General features: G+C 35.4%; 1 long non-coding RNA gene across 5 annotated transcripts in view; it reads right to left on the bottom strand.

Moving 5' to 3' along the window:
- Positions 1–4,685, bottom strand: part of LOC113837504 — a 6,242-nt gene extending 1,557 nt beyond the window's left edge. Inside the window, exons 1-5 of one of the 5 annotated variants that reach the window (XR_004771332.1) lie at positions 4,559–4,685; positions 1,921–2,971; positions 429–492; positions 238–293; positions 19–137 (exon numbers count right to left, since the gene is read on the bottom strand). This is a non-coding gene — a long non-coding RNA (uncharacterized LOC113837504). Of the gene's footprint in view, positions 1–18; positions 493–1,920; positions 2,972–4,558 lie in introns of all 5 variants that reach the window. The other 4 variants (XR_004771333.1, XR_004771330.1, XR_004771331.1 and 1 more) reach the window with 4 other exon arrangements.
- Positions 4,686–5,278: the final 593 nt, after the last annotated feature.

Consider the following 5,278-nt stretch of genomic DNA (forward strand, 5'->3'; position numbering starts at 1 on the left):
CTTTCAGGCACTACTCACCTACAATGGGAACAGCAGATGTGGTGGCTCATCGAATCATCCCTTGAGTTGGCATTTCATCTCCCTGGCTCCTGGGGACATCGGTGCTGGTACACAAGTGTTTACTCCCCCAGAATAAACTAACAAAAATGCAGAAAGATGGCAGCATAAATACATCCTGTGTTGATCTTTTCTTAAATGACAATATAATTACAATTTGAACACAGAACAATATTATACCGATGTGATGTTGTGTGCAAGACTGGAAACCTGACCTTGATCACATGTGAACAGGGCTAAAAGAAAACCCACAAACATATCTGTTACCCATTGTAACCCATCACACACACACACACACACACACACACACACACACACACACACACACACACCAGACATGTTTTTAAAAAATAAATCTGTCTTTACATTACCTGGCATCTGTAGATAATTCCTTTAGGAGGAAATACTTCAAGATGAGTGCCAAATGGATAAAAACTGGATCATGAAGAAGCAGGAATGTTAAAAACTATATACATATCCATAATACAACAAGTTTTGTTATGAGATAAACAGATGATTGCTGATCATTCTATTTTATTATATCTCCACCAGACAGATGTAAACACTTCTTGGGATAGACACATGAAGTATTTTCTTATCTTCTATTAACCATGTTAATATTAACATTGTTAAAACATGTCTATAAAGGAGCACACATCAGGAGTACATCATCTACTGTTGGTCTTGAACTCAGAAGGATGAAACACGAGACCTATGAGTTCAAAGGTAGCCCTGACTAATTACTGACATCCAAGCCAGGATGGAAAACAACATCTGGAGGAAATTTGTGGAAATATAAAAAAAATTAGACAAGGACCAAGAAGCCACCACCCTTTCAAAGACACCTTTATGTGAAAAGTAGGATAACACTGTCTGATATTTAAGTAAACAATGAACCACTTAGATAATGGGCAACCCATTCTATACATTTAAGCAGAAAAAAATGCCTATCACAAAGTGAAAACACAACAGAAGATGAACAGAGTCAAAGAAGCAATATATGAACCAGCAAATAAACTTCAGTAAATGGATTTGCCACATATACAGGACACTTTAATACCTACTACAAAACTTTCAAAATGCAAACCACAATACTCTGACCTCAACCATCATACTTGCATGAATATGGTAAACAATTTACTTGCTGCGAGGGTATAATGTAATAGATGAAACAGAACTTTTTCATTGAAACTGAAGTCAACTGTGATATGTAATATATGTTTACATGAATAGGATTTTTCTCATTTTTCCTTATTTTCTACTGTCAAGTTGCCATATAAATGTTTAAAATATCATAGGGCTAGAGATGTGACCAAGAAGTTAAAAGTTCATTCCCAGGACCCAGGTCAGGTTTTTAACAACCTCTTGTAATTCATAATACTGAGGATACAATGGTATAAAATACTGAGAAGGAGGGCTGAAGAGATGGCTCAGAGGTTAAGAGCACTGACTGCTCTTCCAGAGGTCCTGTGTTCAATTCCCAGCAACCACATGGTGCCTCACAACCATCTGTTATGAGATATGGTGCCCTATTCTGGTGTGCAGATATACATGGAAGCAGAATGTTGTATACATAATAAATAAAATCTTAAAAACAAATACTGAGAGGGATAAAGACAGGGCCAATCAGTTAAGACAAGTCCCTGCCCAAGTGAGGTTTTTTTGACAACATTCTGTAATTCCTATTAGAAATAAAGGAAGACTAAGGGGTTTATGGATCTAATCACATGCACATATCTGAAGACACACTGACATAACAAAATAAAAATTAATGAAAATCATTGAACATTTCCAATCCTGACTATTTTTCTTTTGTATGCATTCATTCCTGTAACCCAGATGTTGAGGCATATAAAGGCTTACCTACAGTTTTTCAGTATCATGGACTGCTTCATATAACAGAAAACAAGCATGAAGTCAGAGAAGTCAGAGAAATCAATACTTCTTAGTTGGTGGTATCATTTGGGATGAATTAGGAAATGATGCCCTGCTGGAGGAAATATGTCACTGGGATTTCATAATTTACATCAGCACAGCATTTCCAGTTTCCACTCTCTGGTTCATCCTGCAGGTTGAGGATGTAAGATCTAAGCATCATGATATAAAGCAGCCATGTCTGACACCTGTTGCCATGCCACTTTCACTGTGATCCTGTATCCCTCTGGAACCAAGAGTCAAACTCTTTCATGAGTTGATATAAACATTATGTTTTATCACAACGGAAAAGGCACAAATAAACATTCATGAAGTTTTATACCTGAATTAGTTATTTCATGTCATTGAAGAGGAAATCTAAAAGGCTTACTTTAGCATTTAAATTTGTAGGGCTTTGTCCATATGAGTTTGCAAGTGCAAACAAAATAAAGACGGGCATTATACTGATTGAACAGATTGTTGACACTGTGAAATTATTTTCTCCGGAATACTCTTATGTAACTAGAATGTGTTAGCTAAAGATCTTATGAAATCCTTTATAGCCAGACTTTCTTCTATATGAGTTTTTTTCAGGTCCTCAAAGACTATTTGTGATATGAACAAGCTATAACAGAATGACTGAACACTAAAAGGTTTATATAAAGACCACCACAAAGTGCAAAACCTTACCATACTGACTACATTAATATTTGCTCTGCAGTATGATTTTTTTTCTCAGAATTTCAAAGACTACAATGATGTGCAAAGGCTTTAACACATCACTTTCATAGAGGTTCTCTCCAATATATGTTCTTTTATGCATTAGATTATGTGACGTGAAAGGCTTGACACCACAATACTTTCATAGAGTTTCTCTCCCATGTGTTCTTTTATTAGTTGAAAACATACTGTGACATGAAAGGCTTTACCACATCGACTACATTCATAGGGTTTCTTTCTCTCCTGTATGTGTTCTTTTATGTGTTTGGAGACTACAGTCCTGTGAAAAGAATTCACCACATTAATTACATTCATAGTGCTTCTCTCCTGTATGGGTTATTTTATACATTAGACGACTTATATGCATAGGCCTTAAAGCATCGATTACATTCATAGGGTTTCCCTCCAGTATCAATTATTTTCTGACTTAGAAGATGAGTATGATATGCAAATGCTTTCACACATTGATTGCAATTATAGGGCTTCCCTCCAGTATGGAGTCTTTCAGGCCTTTGAGGATAACCATGATATGCATAGGCTTTAACACTTTGAGAATATTCAGAAGGTTTCTCTTCAGTATGACTTCTTTCATAAATGACACAGTTAAAAATTTTAACACATCCATTACACTGTTGAATATATCTGTATGAATTAATTTTATAATTTGGTCTAATTGTAAAGAGAAATCAGGTCTTAAGGTTTTATCGCTGTTTACACTCATGTTGCTCCTGCTTCTAAGGGTGGTTTTGGATCTTTGAAAATACCTGCAAAGGCTCACATTTATAGCATCTTTTTTCTATATGAGATTTTTCACATATTTGAAGATAACTGGAAAAACTCATAAATTTTCCTATAGTGTGAGCCATACTACACTTGTTAAGCGAACCAGGACAAACAGAAGTATATATACATTCCTAGCACACATAGGGATTTTATGAAGTGTGAGTTTGTTGATATATTTCCAATGAAAGCTGGAAAAGCAATTACTTGTGAATATGTATCACATTCAACAAATCTATTCAAATTGGGTGCTGCTACATATCTTCTAATTGTTCTTAGAGAGAGGGATATGTTGATTCTTTCCATATCCTTATGTTTATATGGCTAGTACCAAGAGTGACATATGATATACCTAATAAAGGAAGAATAACAAATAAAAGGTGTCCATATTGTTTTGGCAGCATTTAACTTTCTGTTCCTTACAGACATATGATGTAGAGAATAAGGTTTCTCCACAACAGTCACCCTTGGCTCTTGAATGTAACTATCCCTGCTGTCACTAAACTTAGCAAAATCACAAGCTTTACTATGAACCATTTGCTTATTACAAGGTTTTGGACATGTATTTATTACTTATTCAATGTGCATACCTTATGTAATATGAGTGCTATGAAACTAAATGCATTGGTATATGGTTTTGTGGGAATTTAATAATCATTAATGCACCTTAAGCTGTGCTTAATTACACTGTTGCTTTCTTTAAAACTTCCACACACCTTAAAATTTCTTCTCCCCCCCCCCCGAGTGGGGTGAGATTTAGCCACCATCCCAGAAATTCTAAATAAAATTTTTATTACTTAAACTGAAAAAAATTTCTTCTCAGGCATATTTGTATTAGCTTGCACATTAAAATTACCTTCTGTGTAGCCTAAAATATAGTACCAGAAAATGCCTGATATATTATTGGAAGTCATGCAACATTTAAGTTCTAAGGTTCTAAGTTCTAAGGTTCAGTGAACCTTAGAAACATGCCTGATTCATTCATATCATCCTTGCTCACTTTCAATTGTAATTACAGAAGAAAATCAATAACCAAGAAACAGTTGCCCTCTTATTTTAAAATGTGAAGGAAAATTCATAGTCTTACCTATAGCAGTAAGGATCCTGTAGTCTTCACTATCACATCTTTATGGAGATTCTTCTGGGAAGGATCCAGCAAAGCCCACTCTTCCTGAGTGAAGTCAACATGCACATTGTCATAGGTCACTGCATTCTAAAATATACCATAAATGTATAAAAAGAAAGTTATACAGTATAAATGTAAACATCTTTGAAAATACACTATAATATATTTCTCATGCTTCCTGCACTTATTCCATGACACAGAAGTTCTAAAGTAATCACAAGGTCACTTCAGAGGAAAACTGAATAGGAGGGTCACCTCTGACATTTCTGCACCTTTTGAATGGGATATCGACATGTTAAAGAAATGCCTATTAACAAACATAGAGAGACAAGCAGACAGATCAATAGTACTCAGTACACATCAGAGAAATTGCATGATCAATTACTAACTACAAGAAAGATGGGCAAACAGGGTGTACCAGCTCATGACTTTATTTGGTTCAGGAAACAAGGAAAACCGTGGTATCTGATGAATCAAGATTTGCAGTTGTCATTGTATTTTTGGAAGCCTCATTCAAGTTGTTCTGAGTATATGGCAATCAACTGGCTAAAGTGTAAATACAGAGAAAAATAAAATTCCCTGGGCATAGGGAAAGCGATTTAGTCCACTGAGGCTAGAGACCCCTGCAGCTGTGAAAGGCTAAGTACATTTATTAACAGTGTATCAGAGTCTTTGTTCCAC

The sequence above is a fragment of the Cricetulus griseus genome, chromosome 10 (assembly GCF_003668045.3).
Source record: "Cricetulus griseus strain 17A/GY chromosome 10, alternate assembly CriGri-PICRH-1.0, whole genome shotgun sequence".
Classification (NCBI taxonomy): domain Eukaryota; kingdom Metazoa; phylum Chordata; class Mammalia; order Rodentia; family Cricetidae; genus Cricetulus; species Cricetulus griseus.